At 52.4% G+C, this 21,000-nt stretch overlaps 1 long non-coding RNA gene across 1 annotated transcript; it reads left to right on the top strand.

Moving 5' to 3' along the window:
* The first annotated feature begins 1,933 nt into the window (after positions 1-1,933).
* On the top strand, positions 1,934-11,262 carry LOC100899468 (uncharacterized). The gene is made up of 4 exons (XR_145485.2): positions 1,934-1,992; positions 8,350-8,470; positions 10,099-10,204; positions 10,715-11,262. It is a non-coding gene; the product is annotated as an uncharacterized LOC100899468 (long non-coding RNA).
* Positions 11,263-21,000: the final 9,738 nt, after the last annotated feature.

The raw sequence follows: 21,000 nt of genomic DNA, 5'->3' as shown, positions 1-21,000 counted from the left end.
ACGATCCAAATATGTCAACAACCGGATCCAATCCTAAGGTCATCAACAAGAATCGGGGGGGGAGAAAGTGGCCTTCGGCGCGAGAACCTCGTCCCGGGTCGGTCAGCGGTCAAACGGGAAATTACCCAGGAGCTCGCTTCGGATATCCGAGGAGGGCTTCCTCCATCTAGGGGCAGACGAGCTTTGGAGCCTCGAACAAGCTGTTGTGGAAAGGGGACCGGATCCGAGGAACGACAGTATATCTAGCGGACAGAAACGCAGAACCGAGGAAGCGCTGCGCTGGCAGCGTCAATGGGATCTGGACGCACGAGATCTGTGAATATCATCAACAATCCCAATATATGCATCGATGCGAATCCGGGTACCCACCTCCCACGTGCGTGGTGTTCGATTCAAATTTTCCAACGAACTCATCGGGGGTGAGGAAGCCATGTGAACCGCCGAGTGATCTTTCTCTCTCCTCCTCTGCTCCTCCTAAGCTCAAGTCCGACAGCACAAAGCTAGACCAATCGAGCGTCTTAAAGAACTGGTATTGAATCGACCGGGGGAAGAAGCCTGTGAAATCCAGGCCAATACGAATCAGCATCACTCACGACCTTCAACGACAGAGCAGCTACCCGTGAAGAGTCGAGAACAGGCTCAATGTTTTCCTCTTTCATCATGGTTCTCCGATCTGCATAAAATCGTGCTGAGTTTCTTCTGTGAATAGCTGGGTCTGATTCGGAGGCCACTCAGTCGATAGGGAAAATGTGCTCGCAGTTCCATCTGAGGCGGGCCGCCGCGCCGGTACCAGGGAGAAGAAGACACAGGTGGAGACTCCGAACTTCCACCTCGGGAGTTGCTGTCCCGGTGAGGGAAGGGAATCGACCTGGAGGTATGGCGCGACTTTGCCGCCGCCGATTTCTCAAGAAATCGCAATAGCTCCGAGGTCTTCGGTCGTCGCGTCAGAGTGCTTGGAGTACCTCCGATGTGAGTGCTTGAAGTACTTTTCAGTCACGGCGAGCAAGAATGGACTGGAATCCGGAGCCGACATGCTCGATCTCGCATTCTCTTAGTCCGTCGGTCGTCCCGAAGCGATAATTATTGTTTCGGCTTCCGAAAAGCACTACATTTGGCTTCAGCGGCGGGGGCTTCGCTCTGACGGGCATCGGCTTCGACTGGAGGAAGCGCATCAATTGGAATCGGGGTCCCAGTCTTCCCTCGATACGCTCAATGTTTCTGGTTTATTTCTGAATGAAAAGCTTCTCACCAAGAGAATCATCGAACGAATGATTCGAGCGCAAGATTCGACATACGGGGGAGCTCCTCATGATTCCACGCGCGGTTGTGCAATGGCGGTGATTGGGAGGGAGAAACTTCAGAAAGCTGGATTTCTCGTGACTTCTGAAGCTCGAGGTATGTTCTGGACCAAAGCTCCTCGGGAATCTGATTCGATACCCCTTAAGGAGCTCCTGTCCGAGACGGGCTACTATTGGAGACGGGCTTCCGTTCGACCCGAAAATCCCGCCGAGGGGCTTCAATTGGAGACGGGCTACTGTTGGAGAAAGGCTTGTACTGGAATATTCACGGTATTTTTTTTCGCGATAGATAAGACGGTGACCTTAACCGAATCTGGCTCCGGAGAGCATCCCATGATGGGGATAGAAGGTCTGGACGGGATCGGGATTGCGTGCGTACGAGTGACGGTCGGCTCGCGCTGCAAGCTGAAACCGACATCTATCGATTAGCGGATTCGGGTTTAGTTTGCGACCGACGCGATATTAACCTTGACGACGAAGTCAGGTCGAGAAGGGAACATGAAACGGGAAGCAAGACCGGCCGTCGACTCTTCCCCGGAGTCTTTCCCTCTTCGAGACTCTTTCCACTCCTCCTCGCAACCTCTCCACTCGAGCACGTAGAGGAAGGAAGGCAAGTAGGCAGGTGCGCGCCGACCGAGACTACCGGAACTCGACTCAACGACTCGCCGACGTCAACATCGGTATCGAGACAAAGGCAAGTGTGTTTTCCGTTTCCCGTTCGTTGTCATTCCGCGTGCTTGCCGGTGCGAAGAATTCCTGTCCTACGGGAAAATGTTGGCAATAACCAGCAGACGACTTGTTCGCGACATCCCTCGCTGAGAGTCGGTAAAGTTGCAAAGGGTTTCGCAGGTTCGTGTCGATGTCTCCATTGTAGGGCAGGATTCAATCATGTCGAGCGCTGAAAACCGGGGATATTCACCGGGAGCATCCAATGCGGGATTTTCTCTCGTTTCGAAACGTTGACACGCGGCGTCTTATGCATTGACAGACTGTCCGAATGACTGATTTGACAAGACGGCTCAGAATCGGTCCGGATCATGGTGTCGAAGACGGATACGCGAACAAAGGAGGAAGCGGTTCACGTCGGCTGTAGCCCGTCGTGTTCTCCTCAGTGTCGATGCGGGAAGCGCGGAGGCCAGAAACAATGCAGTGTACGATATTCTATAGCACCTCGGACAAAATATAGCCGTTAGAAGATGGGGGAGAGGAGATAATGAATGAGCAGGGTAGTGGGAAACTCCAATTGGATGGCTCCCCATTCCGGGGATTCCCAACTTCCTCGCGACTACCGTATTCCGACAGCGTGCCGCGGTAAGCGTCGGAGGACGGCGGGAAGCCTCGCCAGAGACAAAAATTGTATCGAGCTCTCAGCAGGCGAAAATTATCCCCAGCCTTTCGATGATCTCTTCGACAACCGTTCCGCGCCTGCTCGGAGGGACTGGTTTGTTGATGTCTGTTTCGAACGAGTTGGCACCGAGGCTGCAGATATATCTATAGACCAGACAGGCTTTGTGACTGCGAGAAGTCTCTGTCATAAGGCCGAGCAGCGAACCGCGCCAATGGAACTCGTGGGTATGAGCTCTGAATTTTCGCGCATACCCATCCATCTGGACGATTCCTCCATTTGGAGACGTCGACCTGTCTTCCGACAAAGTTTAGCTTACCGTACGTTCAGCCGGTAAGGTTGCTCCATGGCTCTCAGAGACGTGCTTCCGGCCATCCGGCCATACTTCGTTGGTGGACGATAGTCGACCGATGATGCCTGAATGCTTTGCCTAAGGCTTCGAATCCGATCTAAAATTAGTTATCCGATAGCCTGCGATGCCGCTTCATCCCACCGTCTGACGCACGCTTGTTCTAGAGCCGATGATCCATCCAACGAATAAAAGAGAGCTTGCGATAGTCTGGCGGGACTTCACACCTTATATATATATCGCAGGTGTTAACAGAGCGACCTTATCATCACATGGACGACCGAAATGCTCGGCCGCTCTCAACGTCAATGGAGTCGAGCCGAAACCCTAAATGATAGGCCGATTGCACGCGAGCGTCGATTGTACTCTCGCACGACTGCGTTGTCGAATCCGACCAGTCGTCCCTCGAGCTCAGACCGGTCTTAGTCGACGGCTCGGTCATCATGAGCTCGCTGGCCCCCTTGCTTTTATTGAATAAATGTCGGTGCGATGATGCGGTGGATACGCTGATCGAAAGACTTTATTTATGGCTTGAATATTCGATCGGCGAATTACTCCCGACCGACCGCGACGCGAGGCAGTCGCAAACGGAAGAACGCTCTTAGTTGAGGAAACAAGCGAAGATCAACATTCGCCGTTAGGGAACGACACGCCGTAACGCTTTCGCTTTCAGCGTGACTCGCTGTTTACGACGGCCTTTCAATTGGACCAGCGGAGGGTACTTCAAGCTGAGAGCTCCTCTCGAGGTTCTGTCCCTAGCTCGTGCTCCGGGCATCGGATGCCATAATATCAGAACATGGCTACGTGACCCATCGTCGGGCCACTCCGGATGCTGCTAACGCGAGCTCATTGGCGACTCGGTTCTGTGCCTTCAGCAAATAGGGTTGGACTGTCTCAATTTCCCAGTCCGAGTGCCCTTTCCTTGTATGTACTATACTGACGGCGGGGGAAAACGTGTTCTCGACTCTGCAAGTGTGGCTCCTGGGTCCCGGGTTCAGCCGAGGAAAAGGTCGAAAACGGAGCGAATTTCATCCAAAAATAAATTCTCAGGTCGAACGCATGCGGGATGGCTCGAATAGGGATGTGATTGAATATTTTCAATCCCGGACACTCTATCGAAGCTCGAATTCAGACATGAGCCTCGAATGAGCCTCCGACCGGCAAGCGACATAGCGCTCGCACCGGGTGGAGTTGTGATTTTGAGGCGGCGGTCCCGGGGAAACTGAAATGTGTGATTTCGAATAACTAATCCCGGGGCTGCGGTAGCTGAAGACAATGTCGTTCGAAGAGAAGTGAACCGATGGATTCGATGTTTCGAAAATCGAGTTTCAGTTTCTCTTTGCTTTGGACGTGTTCTGCTCTTTCTCTTGTGAGGCCTCGGGGCAGCCACGACCTCATGATGTGAGCTTCCGTTCAACGGACAAGTTCCGGTTCTGAACGCAGGCTGAGCGTCATCGGTAGTGGAGGAGAACGTCTCCAATATCATCTCTGTGATGAACACGGTCGTAGACTCTTCGTACGCAGACGAGAAGTCTGTGGGGCCGCCTCGTGCAGCATGAGCCTGCAGCAACTCCTATTATTAGTGTGACTAACGCGGAGTTTAGCACGCGCCGCGAATCCTTTGTCTGCGCTCTGTGTGAGTAAAGTTGGGGCATGCGACGCTTGTCTGTTCCTTCTGGCGAGGCGGATTGCACAATGAGCAACACGACGACGGTTCGGACATTCACTTCGCGAGTGATGCTGTTGTGCCCGACCGGCTTATATCGAAAGTGCATCAGCGGAATGCATTCGCCGAGTGGAGTCGGCGAATGAACCGATCAGATCGGCGATGACGTCCAACCAAGCGATCCAATCGGTCCGCGTCGTCGCATGCACGGAACGACATGCAGCGAAGGGTACGAGCGTGGAGGTCCGCCATGCGAGATCACGAACTACCGTTCGTATCCAGAATCTGGGGAACCCACGGATTGGTCCCGATCGGACTCGGGTCGATTTCGAAGAGGCAGCTGATCGTTAATGCGGAGAGTTGGGAGGAAAATAATATTGCCGTCGACTTTCTCAGGGTTGACAATCGACCATCAAGTGCGGGGATGAAAGAGCACTCGCTCTCCCCATCTCGCCATAGCGGTCTCTGAGCTGATCGATAGGAATTCTCCTTCCACCGATCGATTTCCACCGGGAAACCGCGCTGAAAAACGGCGGAGGTTCCACGGCGGGGGCGATCACTGACCTCGTCGGAATTCTGGAGGGTACCAAGCAGACGGAGTCCTCGGCTGCTTCGCGAGAGCGGTCGCGGCAGATCCTCTTTTCCCGTCGCGCGGACCTGCTCAGCCAATGAATGCTCGTTGTGTCGCGAGTCGTGACATGAGGTTTCAAGGGAACGTACTAATCCGTCTGGGATAAAAACCCTGGACAGTGACTGAATGGGAGGAGGTCTCTATTCAGGAGACACCATATATCATTCCTCGGTCGCGCCGTCAACTGCCGCGGAGCGCGGTCCGTGTACAGGACATGTGTCTGTGAGCCTATTGGACATGAGCCTCGGCCTTGCGAAATCGAATGGGATGTTCGCGGGCTCCTCTCCCGAAGCGAATTAGGCGACTTCGGTGCACGGAATAGCCTGCCGGGAAGTTTGACGTGCGGCCTCATCACCACCGTGAGAGCGGAAACTCATCATTGATTATTATGAATCGCTCTATTACACCTGTTACGGCCCCCCGCTGCTTTGGTAGTAGTTACTAGGCTGATACATCGACCGAACACTCGACCCTTGCTCGCACTTTTCGGCCGCGGTCCTAAACGGGAAGGGCCGAGCTGCCCGATGTAGCTCGATCTCGGAGTTTGCTCGGAGAAGTCCGCGGCCTTGATAGTCGACGAAGTTCTTATTTATTGGCCGAGCTTCATTACTTTGATGCAGCACGAATTTTGAGAGAAGTTCCTCCCATGCGAGAGTTTTCTCGGCTCCGATATCGACGGCTGGTGGGCACGGGGAAATGGGAAACGAGGTAGAGGCTGCGTAAGATCATTCGTCGCCGTTAGGGTCGAATGTACGCGAACGGAGCAAGTATCCGATGATCGCTAGTATATGGGCGCCACCGACCGAAAATAGAAGCGATGGAAGCCGAAACTTGTGGGTGGCGTCCAACAGCCTCTGGCAGAGTGCCCATCACTACATAGACCTGAGGGCACCGTCAAACCGCCGGCCGGTCATCAGTGACGTTTCGCGCACATCACAGGATGACAAAAGCTCCTCCGTTCGATATCTAGCGACCGCAAGTGATTAATTCGTCCCTTCCTGGTCTGTGATCACACTCTCCAACTTTGACGCGAACCTGCCCTGCTGCGAATTCGTTTGATTGACATACTGGAGCAGCTCGCTCCAACTCCGTTCGACTCGACCGATTTCGATCAATCGATCGACCGGGTCGTGTACTAGAGATCTTTCCGATCACGACCCTTGAGTGCTCACACGTGAGCAGAGAGAAGCGCACGGCAAATCTGACTCTGCGTCGAAGGAAGAAAAGGCATCGTGCATTTCGACTCATTGCGACTGATCGCTTGAGACCGAAACTGCGTTTCCCAAACTTCTCTCAAAATTCGAACGACGCATCGTTCTCGGGTCTCCTGAGCTCGCCGCTTACTTGATTCGCATTCCCTTCAAGTCGATGCACTCGGGTCTGCGGCAGAATACCGCGAGGCTGGTAATCCTCGAATTCCCTCCCCGAGCGGCTGGCATGCCAGACGGTTTACTCCGCGTCAGGCTGTTGTCGCGGCCACCGTAGCGCTGCCCACTCACTCATTTTTTATTCCCACAAACTCGTAATCCTCACGCTGTAGATCAGAGACAAAAGTCCGCAGAGCGCTTTCGCTGCTAAAGGTTCATGAGGCGGGGAATCACAGTCGGCGAGGTCACGCGGATATATCACGCCGTAAAAAAACATAAAGGGTTCTCTCACCAACCGACTAGAGGCGAGGGGGCGGGCACTCGGAATTTATGTCCAGAATCACCCACTGTACCCCTCGTAGACCTAGCAACAGAGTCCGGTCGGAGTTTCTCTCATTTCTTTGAGCCGAGACGACGAGAAAAAAGCTCTCAGGGAGCGCTTCCGGAGAACGAACACTCTAGCTCAGTCCGCGGTGAAAATCTTCCTCCGACCTTCTGCCCGTCTGGATTTATCCTGCGAGAGACTCGACGTCTCTGCTACTCAGTCAGGCCACTGGAGCGCTGACCTTACGACGAGCTCAGACTGCCCCCAAGGTGGCACAGGTACATAATTCGACGCGATCTGCGACAAGGTCAGCCAAATAGAACGCAATCTGATTATCATGGGGAAGCGAAAACAGCAACCGCTACGATATTCGGACTTACGTCTTCTTTTTGGGCGACGCGACGGTCCGCTCAGTATCGCGTAAGCAAGTATTCGCGGAAATCTTTTTCCCGACCCTGAAGCACGTGATCGACTCGCGGTCCTGCGACAGGAGAACTCCGAGCACCAGATATGCTGTCGGGAGAGGGAGCTGGATTAGTATACAGCTACCCCGTCGGTGAGTGATTGATTTCGTTGCGACGGAATGTAAATTATTCGAGTCAACAAGAGCTTGCCCGCGGAACTCCCGCGATCTCGTTCATCTAAGTGAGTTCGGCACTGCGAAAATTACTCAGCAAGGTTTCTTGCACTTGATCCCCTTGTGCTCAGCCGCATCAGGCTTTTCGACGCAGATCCCGCATAAAAACCCGGACAGTGTTTCGCTGTGAGCCACCGCTGTTCTCGATCCGAACCAGAAGGGGGAAGGCTGTACGGCTGTTCGGACCGCTCCGTGTGCACTTGAGGCGCACTGTTCGAGAAACGTACAATCTAGCTCTTGATCTGTACAAATGAGATTTGGGCGTTCGCATTGGCGCGGATCGTCAAGGGGCCGAAATTGAATTTCGGGTAATTTCTGCACGAGGAGCTCGGAGCGTTCCGAAGAGCCCGTTGGAATCGACGGAGCTCTAGACGCCGAACAAACTGACATCACTTATACGTATTTCCAGCCGACAAGTGTAGCCGTTCAATACGAAACATGAAGTCTGCTAGAACGATGAAGTTGTTCGGAGATCGAATGTTTCCGAGTCCGTAAACCTTGAACGCTCGTTCCGAATGAGCTCCATTTCGGTACGGGTTTTGGGAGCGGAGGACAGGCAACGATGTCGGATCGCTCGAGGACGCATTGTTTGAACAAAGGCTGTTCGCTGTCGTGAGCCAAGGAGAAGATGATTGATCCGAAAATGTAAATTCAAACGCCGGACAAGGAAGCCGCGAACACAACGCTCCGAATAATAATAATAATGTTCGGTGTTTGTTTGTCAATTGCAGAAATCGTCGAGCTCGTCTCCGTCGGGATCGAACGACTCCGCTCGTTCGAATCAATCGTACCGGGATCCTTTGTACGGTGACGACAGAGGTGCATGAATATCGACATGTCCGAAGCAGTGAGGTAAGAATCGACTTTATCCAAGTACAATGGGATCGTTCCACAGAGAACTTCCCCGAGGTTCATATCTCTCCAGAATTCCGAGCGAGCAAGACTCGACAGTGAGGTCATTATGACGCCCATCTGGAGGCCCTCGGATAGTCTTCCAAAAATTTTGAAAGTGATCCGCTCCATCCAAGGATGGAGGCAGTTTGGCTGAAAGTCTGTATCGGGCGAGCCATTATTCTGCGTCGGCGGTGACACATGCGACGGATAAGGGGCTATCTAAGCATATGTACATGTCCTCCTCTGCCCTTCCCTTCCGTTTCTCCCTCTTTCTCCCGCTCCATTCTACTTTATGAAGACGTTGTTCCTGAAAACAATTTTCTGTGCGGGTCCGCGCTCCTCGAGATCCGGATGAGTGGCAGCGTCAAGTCCCTGAATCTCTCGAGTCTTCTGCGCCCGTTCGGGCACCGTCGGTTCCAATCTGGCTTAGACTTGCATGCCTGGATCACGGAAGCAAATATAGACCTTGGGCGAGGAGAATACTGACCGAGGCAGTCGACTCGTTTAGGCCGCAGACAATCGTTGTCGGTGCTTTGTCTATGTGAGCATTGTGGTCACTAATAGAGTTCGCTCTAGCAAATGAGGTATCGACTCGATAAGCCGCCGGGAACGAGTTTGCCGTCTGTATGGAATTGGCATCATTGATTCCTCTGCCCGGCGAGAAGTGTCACACTGGTCTCCGGCCTGGTCCGAAGCCGTAAGAATATCAAGAATCTATTCCCTACGCGAGGGATCTCATTTGGATCGATCGCTCCGCGGAGATATTCTTCGGAGAGGAGCCCGTGCATCCGTCGACTCGATGAGCAATCGGCGCGACTGTCTCAGAAAAGAATCTTACGAGAAGATTGCGGTCTCTCGGAGTCTAGACGAATCCTGAAAATTCTCGATAAGAATTCAGCACCAGGTGGGGCTAGATTTATCTCGGTGGAGACACAGCATTCAACAGAGGCATTAACGTTCCCATGGCAAGTCCTGAGGATTACTCGTGGGAGGAGATTCACTGCGGGGGTCCCACGCGTAATGAGTATTTACTACGATCTAGAGTATCCTACGTCTCGGATTAGAGGTCTCTTTGTTTCTCGCAGAGCCATAGACACATCTCCCTTCTGCTGGAAGGTCTCGCTGTCTCCATGATAAACTTTCGCCGCCACAGAGTCCAGCTCGCCGGTCTAGCCCCTCGTCTAAAATTGAGTTCTCGCAGCGTCGCGCCACTACCTAATGGAAGCGAGGCGGATCTGCTCGCCTAGTTCTGCATCGGTCATGGATAGCTGTTCCTCGCAAGCCCATTCTGACGGGGGTGTTCCTGCCCTCTCTGTCTCCGCTGACGCACTGCGCTCACGCGAAACGAGACGCCTCGAAGAATGCCGAGACGATTCGGAACCTCTCGTTCTCTGTCTGCAATATTCTCTCGTCTCCCCCGAACATGCGGTACCCGTGCTGCGATTTCCAAATCGCCGACGACATCGAGCTGGTCATTGCGATACCGGCGTATGTCACAGATCCAAAACAGATGTGAACGTCGGCCTCAATCGATTTTTTGCGTCTCGAATCGTTGCTATGCTCTACCATCAACGTGGTTTTTGCAGTGAGCCCCACGCGATAGCAGAAGCAGACAAAAGCAAGGCAGATGGCTCGTCCGCTCAAGATGACACCGCAGTCCAGCAAACCCCGGGGGAGCAGACGGAAGACAACGTGAGTTGCGTCTGATGATTTCGAGCTTTTCATTTTTCAAACAGTCGCGTGGAGGATCCGAAATAGAGGAATGAGTTTCCCGAAATTTTCTTCGCATCAATGAGAGGGGTAATGGCGAACGAAATGCGCCTAACTTTGAAGAGAATATAAAATTCCTTTCGCTGACGGCTCTGGTCGGTCTCAAGTCCAACGCATTTCCGAGGGGGTAACAAATGGAAAGATGAAAGAGCTTAGCTCGGTGACGTCCATCCATCCTACCATCAAAAACCCATTTGACCGAACGCAGGTGTGTGCACATACGTCTCGCGTATCACGAAGGCAAGCCGGGTCGTGTCATACTGGCGTTGCTCCTCGTTCGGAAGAGCGTTCTTCTCTAGTGCAGCGATCGAACTATCAGTGTCCACGAACTGTTCCCTCCGAGGCGTTGATGTCCCATCCAGAAAAGCGTCGTTCATGCTTATCATGGGTTCCTGGAGCTTGGGTCCGTAACATTCGAGATTTCTTCCACAGGACGATGTCTCCGATATCAACTTGAAAGATCCCGAATTGGAGAAAGTGGCGCTGAAAATGCAATCAAAATTCCGCTTCAAGAAGAAGTAATCTCCGGGAAGGAATCGCAGACAATCGACTTCGCAGGATTGTACCAAGAACAGCTCGAAGAAAACTGCGGGCAGGGTCGTTCCGGAATCCACGGGCTATTTTCACGGAAATAGAGAATCTCGCTCCGAGCGTCCTCGTGAATTCATCTTGGATTATTACAAGTTGGGACGTTCGAGAATAATTCTTTCTTACCGCGGCACATCTAGGTCCCATGATCGGTCCGAGCTCGGTGAACACAGCTTGGGCTGGGTCGCATTCAGGAGCTACGTTGAGAATACTCTTGGACGCGAACTCTACTACTTGCAACTCTCCGGATCCTACGCAGCCGCTCATCGAGAGTGGATGGTGATCCAGGGTAAAATGGCATGGCGTAAGAGATTTCACCGGACGATGTCTGTGATTTCTATGAGGTTTCCGAAAGCGAAATCTCTCGACCTGCCTAATCCTGCTCTAGAATAAATTCGAAGTTTTGGGTGCCCTCGAATCGTTCTCCATCGACGTCTTTCCGGAAACGTAGAGAACCGCAGATTCGAGCCGCAATAAAGAATATTCTGTGGGAATATTCAAGATTGGATGCCCGTGAAGCTCTCGACCTTGAGATCACATCTCGGGTCCTCTCAGGTCCGTCTATCGAAATAGAGATCTGTCCTAGACCGTCGTGAACCTTTCCAGATGTCGTATCCCTCAGAGACTCGGACGATTGCATTTCGAAGGGAGCTTCACCCGCAGGAGGACTTCGTTTCCATCGAGTTCGCAAGCGGGGCCATCGCAGAGAAACACAAGGCGGGAAACGACAGAGAGAGATGCTCGGTGGTCTGATGTAAAAAAACAAAGTCTTAGGCTCATTTCCGCGTGTTGCCACGTCGCGTCTCGAGTTCCCGGACTATTTTTCCCGATTTCAAGTCTTTCTCCTGCTGGAGGACCATTGCAGAGAGCTCGATTCCCACGGGACCGACGCACAAATTCAAACATGAGTTTTTCTCTGGATGTAAGATGTCTGACAACCAGAAATGGCGGCTCCAGGGCAAGATCGTGAACAATTGATTGTGATGCCATTCGGTCACTTCATGGCGGAGAAACTTCTTTCAGGCTTCGGAACGCACTGCTCAGCGGGATTTGGATCTCGGCCAGAAGGAGCAACGAACTCAGTGACGAATAATAATTTTTAAAAAGAAGTTTCTTCATCTTGAAGCGGACGTTCCCAGTTTGCTCTTTCCTGACTCAGCGAATAGACTCGTCGAATAGACAGGACCTCCCGGGACGTGTTGCATCGAATCAGCTAAGCGGAACTTGCTCGAGAGAGAGGGCACCTTCGAACTATACAATGGCTCTGGGCACGGCAGAACGACCGCCTTCCGTCCACCGGTCTATCTATCCGGTCCTCCGTCGTCATTCCCTCATTGTTTTGCGATGTATTCGACAACAAACAGGCCCTGTTTTTTCGTCGGGTCGAGCGACCTCTTGCTCATTAGGGTCGTGAGGCAGGGAGGCATTCATCCATAATGTTGTCGCGGATTGTCGAAGGAAGCTTGTAATGTACGATAGCGCGCATGACTATTCTATGGAATCGTGGATCATTCTGTTGGATCGATCGCTGGATATCAAGCGCTAGTGCATGGAAGAATGAATTCATCGAAGGCGAACGACTCAAGCAGAGATGTCACGCAAAATCAGTTTGAACAAGCATCATTTGAACGAGCGTTGAGTTTACTAGTCCTGAAGCATCTCACGAGACTTTGAATTCAGATCGCAAGACTTCGAGCGGGCGAGAGTGAAGAGGCAAGGCGCGCCAAGCTCCGCTCGGCGAATTCTCCCAGAGCTCAACTTCACGGAACATTGCTCGTCGAACGAAACTCGCGCATCGGAATCGCGAATGCTTGCCCCACATCGCGCGGAGATCGCTAACACGAAGCCGCTGGCCGAATGGTACCGGATAGTTTTCCTGAATTCGAATCTCGCTCCGAAAAATGTTTTCTGGTCGAAACGTCGACGACTCCGGTCGCCATTCGAAGCTACAGAGAACGGAAGTTGAGGTATCGTTCCTTCCTTCGACACGCGGAGTCGCAAACCACTTCAGCTCCCTTCAAGGGCGGGAACGGTGGCAGCTCACGAGATGGCTCACCGAAAATTTTGGTCCCGACACGTCCTGCACTTAATCGCTGCCTGTTCCAAAGTTTTGCGTGCATGCAAGTGAGTCCTAGTGTGGGAAATCTCCGTCTACGTAAAATTCCATTTCCCTAATGAGGCCATAGCGAGCAGAATCGTATTCCGGAACTACATAGAGCATGAGTGTTCCCGTTGTGATTCAAGGAAATTACGCTTTCTCTCCCAGAGGGGCTGGCCGAGCTAGACCACGTAAACAAGGAGAAACCTTACTCTCCCGGAGCTACTTGATTCCACCGCACAGCGTTCGGAGAATCATGAGCTCGAGAGGTTGGGAATTCTAACCTGAGCCAAACGAACGAAGCGGAGATGAATAGACTACCGGCTCGTTTCTTCCTTCCACAATTCAGCTCAAGTCCGTCTCTTGGGATTTGCCGAGTCACGGGCTCGTATTGCGTTTTTAGAGAGTCTCCTGAGTTGGCAGATTCCGGCCGGCCGGGAGAGGCGGCCGGCGCGGCGTTCCAGCCGCCGCAGCAATATTGCGAAAATATTAGATTTGACTCGCTTCGTTAGAGAAACCGGCGGGTAGGTTTCCCCCGTCGCCATCTCCGCCACGCCAAACTCCGGGCCTAATCCACCTCCGGGAAGCGTTGAGACTTGATTAGACTTATCGTCGAAAGATGTGGAAGGAAACCTCCCCCTTGTATATGGATGTGGCCCTAGCCAGAATGCACTGGGTTCAAGCCTTATGGCTAGGGATGTGAATTTTTCGCGGACCGCCATTTTTCCGCGAATATTCGCGGAAATTTCCGGCTACTCCCCATAGAGTTTCGATGGAGGCCGCGAATTTGCGCGAATTCGGCGGATATTTTCCGCGAAAAATTTACATCCCTACTTGTGGCCCAATTGGACTGGAGAGCGCTACTTTGTTTCCTCGCTTCGCTGAAGTTCAATTAAGCTGCGATTTACCGAGAGGGGATAAAGAGCCGAGAGTTTTGCTTAAGGGGTCGATTGCGATGCACGCCGGGAACGGATTCCCCTCTCGGTTGATTCCCGGAGAAGACTTCCCTCATCGTGATTCGCGAGCCGGGAATGCGTCGTGGGACAACAACAACCCCGCCCGGCTTTTCGGGGGGGAAGAAGTCGCGTCTCTGGCAGGGAATCGTGAATGACAAGATGATCCAATATCGTAGGATATTGAAGATCCATTCAGATGCGCCTGGGAAATCGCTCAGAAATATATTGCTCTTTGCTCTGTCTATCTGCTCGAGAGTCTCATATGTGACCTCGTTCGCGGATCATCCATTTGCTCGAACGATAACGCTCAGGAAGCACTCTCAGACATCATACGTTTCTTGCGTGATCCGTTCCATTCGTCACGTGTAGCTTCAGAGCGAAAACTTGGTAGTAAAAATTCCTGCAGCGGAAATGGAGGCTCCTTCGAAAACCTCTTCAGCCCCGATCCGTGCACAGGAGGAAATCTCACTGTGGTCTCAATCGATTCGTTTGCGAAATCCTAGAGCGATCCGACCTCCGACGCCTTTGTCAGCCACCGGCTCGTCGGCGGAACAAAAACGATCAGCGGCTGCTACGACTCTATCTCCGATGTTTAGGGATCGTTCCATTTATTTCCCTTTCGGAGCTTTGTCAAAGGTTGTCTCCCTCCAAAAGTAGAAAAAGAAAAGTATAATAAATGATCCGATTCTGCCGCAACCTGTACCCGTCGGCGACCGCCACGGGCCAAGACGGTTGGCGAGAGCGTGACTTGCCCTGAGGGGAATGTGCAAAGCTGATAATGATCTCGCCGCCGATCAGACTCTGGAAGCTTTTGCTAGCGTATAATGTCAACGTTCGAACCGACATTGTGCGATATCAGATTCTGCGGGAGCAGTCATCCGAAACTTCAGGACGCCAGTCGCGCTGTTCAAAGCTTTTAGATCACATACGGGTCATCCGGAACGGAGAAACCGATAAGCGTTGAGGGATCCGATGAGAGTCCCGTCTCCTCCAGGGATCTTCGAGCGGTACTCGAGTTCACGGAGCTTTTTCTCAAAGAAGTTGAACGTGATTCCGTCCGCATCGAAGCTTCGCTTTCTCTCCTTACTCCGGCTCCCAGCGACGTAACCTTGGGTTGGCAATTCCCAGAGAAATGCTGCCGTCACAGACAGAGCTCGGCGAGCGGAGGAGCATCGAGCTACTTAATATGTAGTCTTCCGTCTACTCCGGCTGTTTTTGTTGCTTACAAAACGCTTCTTCGGGAGCGATCTTCCGCATGTTCTCCCCGCGACCTTGTCCCTCCGAGGAAATAGAAGTCGCAGCTCGAGCTCCTGATTTCCCAAGGGATCGAGGACAGCTCCCAAAGTAAGCGAAGTACCCGGAGGGGTTGCAATCAATCATGCCCTGCCGCCTAGACCCCTTAGTCTATCGCACCTCGGTAGGCGCTTCCAATATCCTGAGAAACATGCGAATGGTTTAGGGGGGAGGAGGACTTATCCGCAATCGAAAGTTCCTCGACGCAGCCATTCGAGGCGCGTCACGAATTTCGTGTCATTGTGAGAAAATCATCGTTGAGCCTCGCCCCGAATCGGGACCCCGATCGTCATCGCAAGTCCCGACTTCTGCATCAGAAATCAGAAGAAGGATCGGTATTCGGTGAATGAGGGCATCGCAGCGCTCCACCATCGAGATAGGTATACAAGTTCGTCCTGGAAAACTGTGCATGCCTGTGTTTCGGAAAAAAAATCTTCCGCTTCCGGCTGTTTCATCCTGTCCATAACTTCCTTTCGTCTGCATATCTGACATGAGAGGAATTCCCCTGGTCTTCGGGAAATGAGAGCATTTCAGGTCTACAACTTTCTCCCTGGTTCCGCCTACCAGGGAGGAGACGGAGGAGGACATCGTTTTCCGAGCGACTGAGAGGAGCCCGTCTTTCCTCGATCCCCTGGAGGAGCTAATTCATCAGATTCGATCGAAGGTGCTCGTCAATGAGACGAAAGGAAATGATTCGCAAGGTCGATTTCAATCGAGATCATCGCAGCTCACCTCCTTCAAGGAATTTTGGCACGCGGAATGTCTGCCAAGACAACTCTATTGTCGCGAAACATCTATCTTGCGATCGGTTCGACTTTCCTTCGACGACACTCCATTGACGAGCTCTCGGAAATGAGGAAATGATCCAAACTTTGCTCCTTCCCGGCATACGATCATCGAGTCTGAGAATTGTGCAGGTACATTGAGGTCGAGGAGCGTCGAGCTAACACAGGGAGCCTGACATACTTGCTGGGTTGCTTTACGCACTGATTATCGGCCTATAGAATGATATCGCTCATTTTCCTAATTGAGGCCTTCCTCATTCAGAACCGGAGCAGCGCCTGGTGAGTCTCGAGATTCGAGATACGATGAGGCTCGTAGACAGAAAATGTTGCTCTTGAAGCGAAGGAGTCTAAGGCGCCCGCATTCCTGAAAGAATCGAGACTTTGTGTGACCGTTAGACGAAGATTCTGGCGGGGTTAGCAGCAAGAAGATGGATGGCTTAATCTAGAGGTCGGACTGGCCGCAGAGAGCGATAGTTATCCTATACGAATCGATGACGGACTTGCGAACTTTGGTCGCATCATGGCCCTGGAACGCGACAAGAGAAATTACATTCTGAAGCTCACTAATCACTGCTATATTGAACAGTTAACCTGGATGAAAGCCAGACTTCGCTCTCGGGATAGTTCAGCGAATCAATGAATATTCCCCACCCCAATCATTCAGCCCATGTTACCGATGACCAAGGAAGGTTCAAAGGAAGGGGGGGGGCATGTTGTCGGCCCGCTGTACATTCAAAGACATTACAACAATGGGAAACTTCCGGATGAATGAGAATTTCGAGCCCCTCCCTCCCCTTAGGGAAACTCAGATTCTCTGTCCGCCCCCACAAATATGAGTGACTATGGATCAGAATTCAATCTCCCTCGATGTTTGCCGCGGAGGACTAGAGAGTGGTCCGGCTGAGGAATTTGAATCCCGATATCAGCTTTCTGACGAACACTCGCACGCCGTATAGAAAGAAATGACCCTGTTCGGTTTTCCGACTCATGTACCTGAATTTTCGGGGCTCATGAAGTTTCGAAGAAGAATACGATAATGGAACAGTCGGGGCGGTGCGCTCTCTGGCCACCGCGATACCATGGGGGCCGACGATACGCCGCGCCGGGGGCAGGCCGCGGCGCGGGCCTGACCAAGGAACTACCTATCCTCTTTAAGGTTTTCCGCTGTCTACGGCGACCAGCTCGCTTCGCTCGATAGGAGCTCCGCCGTAGATGCCCGTTGCGGACACATCGGAGCTTTGGTATAAGTTGTCACGGCCGCACCTACTTGCCTTTGCTTTCAGCGTTTTCCCTTCAGCCGATTGAACACGTAAATAGTAGAAGTAGCAAGAGACGACCACTGTACTGTAATCGGAAGCCTCCGGATGTCGGTGACGACGACCCTGACAACGAAGGCGTGGCCGCACAGTACGCGCTGAGTTACATCGGTACACGATGAATTCTGCCTGATTTAATCCTAATGTAAGCTTCCGGTGGAGCGGGGAAGGGCGCGAGCGCAATCACGTGGGCGAGCAATGCTGGGCAAATGATCAACATGACTTGGCCAAAACTAAAATTCAATGAGTGGGGCTTGGTTCCTCGGCCGCGGCTGACCTGATTCGATTGAGATAACTTTAGGCTAATCGGCTCTCAGGTCACCACTCGTATTTACAATTGAGCTGTTCTTCGGAAGCGGAGCTGGGCTCTGATAATTCCTGCCGACCTACCAGAGAGAGTTAGTGAGCGTAAACTGCTCCGCTCATCTGATGGTCGATAGATTGGAATTGGGTTGAAATAGTTGAGCCTGTCTCATTTCCAGAACAGAGGGCCCCATGGAAGCTCGCGCAAAATTCGCTTCAGCCGCTTCCCCGACTACGTCCATCACGTCGAGTCGTCAATAGAGCTCCGCGAGGTTATGCTCCATTCCTGGGGATGCCTTTCGCGTCAACGGATCTAGTCGGCAGTAGGATTTTGGCGAGAAGAAGAGAGACTGCGATTTCGGTAATCAGAATCCTAACGCGTTGCGTGTCGACCATCCCTTGGAATACTCCAAACAACAAGTCTTTCGTCGAATCTTTGCAATGGTTGAGAAACGTATGCCTCGAATTCGGAGTGCCTTGATGTCCACAGTTCGCAATCCAGTCCCATTGGAATAAATGGGAGACGGCGGAGAGAAATGTCGTGGAGGTCAGCCATCGATTCTCCGCTTCGTCTGAGCTCTGGTCGGGTGGATAAATAGCCTCTGTGTACCGAGCAAACGCAGTCTGTCAGTCGCTCACTCGGTCCTTCATCGCCGGTTTGGCCGTCGACAATTTTTCCTCACGGACGAGGGCGACAGGAGAGAAGAGCATCGCGGTGACGTCTTCATACACTTCTCGCGGAATAGGAAAGCAAGTCTCGAACTACCCGCTCACTTGGCCGACGAAGAAAACACACGACGTAGAGATCTTTCGCACCACGTACTTCCGTCTAGATCCCTGTCGAGAAATGGGCGCTCCTATCTGCTAAATGAAGCTTGACACATCTTGGGGATTTCTCGTTCCTCCCAACAGAGCTCATCGATCAAGCGGCCAGATCGTCCATCCGTCTTGAATGTTGGAGCCTCGAATAAACTACTGTCAACGCCGCTTCAGTGTTGTCCTCGTCAGGCTAAGTGTGCGGTTCGGTCGCTGTCGGAGAACTCGCTCGAATGCAGGAGCACGGAAAAAATCCCAAATGGGTACGTCATTCCAGGATTGATGCTACGCTCTTGAGACTTACGTCCTCAATGAATCGAATTTTTCCAGAGATCCCCATCGATCTCAGGCGGGGAATCGGGAGGGACGGTGCGCTCATCGACGGCGCTTCCTGAGTCCTGAAGTCTATCTGAGCGAACTCCCGCGGGTCATCGATTCAGCTCCTGCATCTCGGTGAAGATTTCGGTCCCAAAAAGCGTCCAGGTAGATAGTCGGGACGGGAGCGCTGACCGGTCATGCTCGAGTTTTCTATCACAGATATCGAATGACACAACCGGCGGAGGCGACCTTGCTCTTCCAGCCGATGGGATAGGACCGAAGAGATATCTTAAAGGATGTGATGGTGAGAGCTGGAGAGATCGATAAGGGATATCGACGAAGCGAAAGCAATCCTCACCATTCCACCGGAGACGGCGGATTCAGTTAAGGAGATACTTTGCTCTTATCGATGTCTAGCTCCGACAGGTCGTCCTTTGGAAAACTCACGGCCACCGCTGCGTATCGGAAATTCCCTTCTCGTTTCTCACACAATGTGCGGAACTAATCGAGATGGAGAACTGGAGCGATCGGAATTATTCGTCTCGATTTACCCGACAGTGTTGGTTCAATATACGACCCCTATCGCGCTTTGGGGACATCCTCCGCCTCAATGCGGGTCCTTCCGTAAGAGGCCGTCGTAGCGGTAATTATACGCCCGATCTTGTTTTCGTCTCTGAACCCGTTTCAGCCGGATGCAATTCTCGGGTAATCAAGAGCTCCGAGCGTTCTTTCGCTCCATCATGTCGGGTCCGGAGTCTGGCTCTGAGAATGTCAAGTCTACTACTTCAAGTCTCTGGGACGAAATTTCCCGACGCTGTCCCGGCTTCCGCCATTATCTCGAACAGAAAGATGGACGAGGGAGTACCCTAATCAGTGCTTATGTTCCTTGGGAACTACACAGCTCGACGGCCGAGAATACTTGAGCATAGTCTCAATGTGAGTCCCCCTGATGATCAGTTCGGCGAGTGCTTGTGGACCGCTTTTCGTGAAGAAGCTCCGCGGGCGTCGGAACGCTCCCTCACTCGGAGCTTTTGAGGAAAAATCAACGGTGAAGGATGAGAATGTATCTCATCGTGAAAGTGCGAGGGAGGTCTCGACCTATTTCCTCTCGGAAACAAAAAGGTCAACCAATGCCCTTCATGCAGCAAACAGCGTCGATCCCCTCCGTGCTGAGACCCCGCAGAGACTCGACTGGGCAGACCGGGGGGGGGGTCCGAGGTCGCATCTTCCCGACGGCCATCCAAGCTCCGTAGGAAGGAAAACATTGAAATTCACGAGTCTCAGAATTCGTTTCCAGAAGTCGGCACGGCATCGCACAGTTTTGTGGTTCGGCGACTCGAGGTCCCGATCGGGAATGAGCGGAGAGCTCTATTCTCTTTCGCAGCGAGTCGTTGCTTGTTGAATTTCTTCGACTTCTCGCATTCCTGAATAATGTATCGCTACAGCTCGGTATTCCGAGCCGCTGCCAATAAAATTCATTCAGCAGTCCCTTGAGCCGACTCGGTTATCTGGACTTCAGACCAACAGTGCGCGCAGAATTCCGCTGAAATGCTAGAGAGCGGGAACCAGAATTACCGTATTCCCGAACCGTATCAGGCGATCAAACCCAAGATATCCCCCTACCTGAGAGCCGAAGCTTTCGCGTCAGACCGAACAATCATCCGAAACTAGGTCTTATCATATGATAAGCTGAGGCTCGAGGTCTCACCTGGATTAGGCCACTTCACAAGAGCGGGGCCGGAGCGGAGCGGACAGAATCGAATTGAATGTCGGCTCCCGTCAGCGGCGCTCGTCATTCTTCGAAGAGATGGATGTCGGAGCCGCAGAAGCCGATCCCGTTTTCCGATTTCCGCCATCTGTTTCTCGTTTTTATTCCAGCCCGGAATGAGTTTCGTTGAAAAATGGGCGGTCGACGCCGCGAGGCTTGTGAATAGTTCAAGTACATCGCGACTACTTCTTGTTCTTGCTTCTGGACTGATATACCCCTGGTGGTATCTATCCATTTCCGATCTATCAACTTGCCGGCTTTCTTAGAAGGGTCGGTCGTTCGGATTGAGATTGCGCCAGATCCAAGCGAGGAGGGGATCCGCTTGGATGAAAGCTTCATTTTCCCATAGGAAAATCTCGAATTTATCGAAATCTTCTAGCCGCTACAACTGACTTCTCCATCCGAGTTATGTCTTCCTTTATGCCGCAGAGTTTCCCTTGAAAAGCAGAAGCAACTCGAACACCCAGAATTCCCTCG

This window comes from Galendromus occidentalis, unplaced genomic scaffold (genome assembly GCF_000255335.2).
Source record: "Galendromus occidentalis unplaced genomic scaffold, Mocc_1.1 scf7180000077446, whole genome shotgun sequence".
Taxonomy (NCBI): domain Eukaryota; kingdom Metazoa; phylum Arthropoda; class Arachnida; order Mesostigmata; family Phytoseiidae; genus Galendromus; species Galendromus occidentalis.
This window is presented reverse-complemented; position numbering and strand designations above follow the sequence as displayed.